Source organism: Tupaia chinensis, unplaced genomic scaffold (genome assembly GCF_000334495.1).
Source record: "Tupaia chinensis unplaced genomic scaffold, TupChi_1.0 Scaffold139935_1, whole genome shotgun sequence".
Taxonomy (NCBI): Eukaryota; Metazoa; Chordata; class Mammalia; order Scandentia; family Tupaiidae; genus Tupaia; species Tupaia belangeri.
The window spans coordinates 359,014-359,251 of NW_006199814.1; positions in this window are offsets into that span (position 1 = coordinate 359,014).

Consider the following 238-nt stretch of genomic DNA (forward strand, 5'->3'; position numbering starts at 1 on the left):
TCTCTGCCAATTTGCATTAACACATTTTTCCGGCCATCCTTCAGTTCAGAAGTCTTATGAGCACATTGCTTTATGGAGGCTGAGAAAGGTATGTTAACTTTTGCATCAAGGGAGCGATTTTGTTCCCTATGTGAGACTGTAACAGACCTTTTCTCAAGGAACAGGGTGCATGCCGATCACATGAATTATTCAGATTTTTGGTAGAGCTGGATGATATTAACCCTGATTTCTACAATCT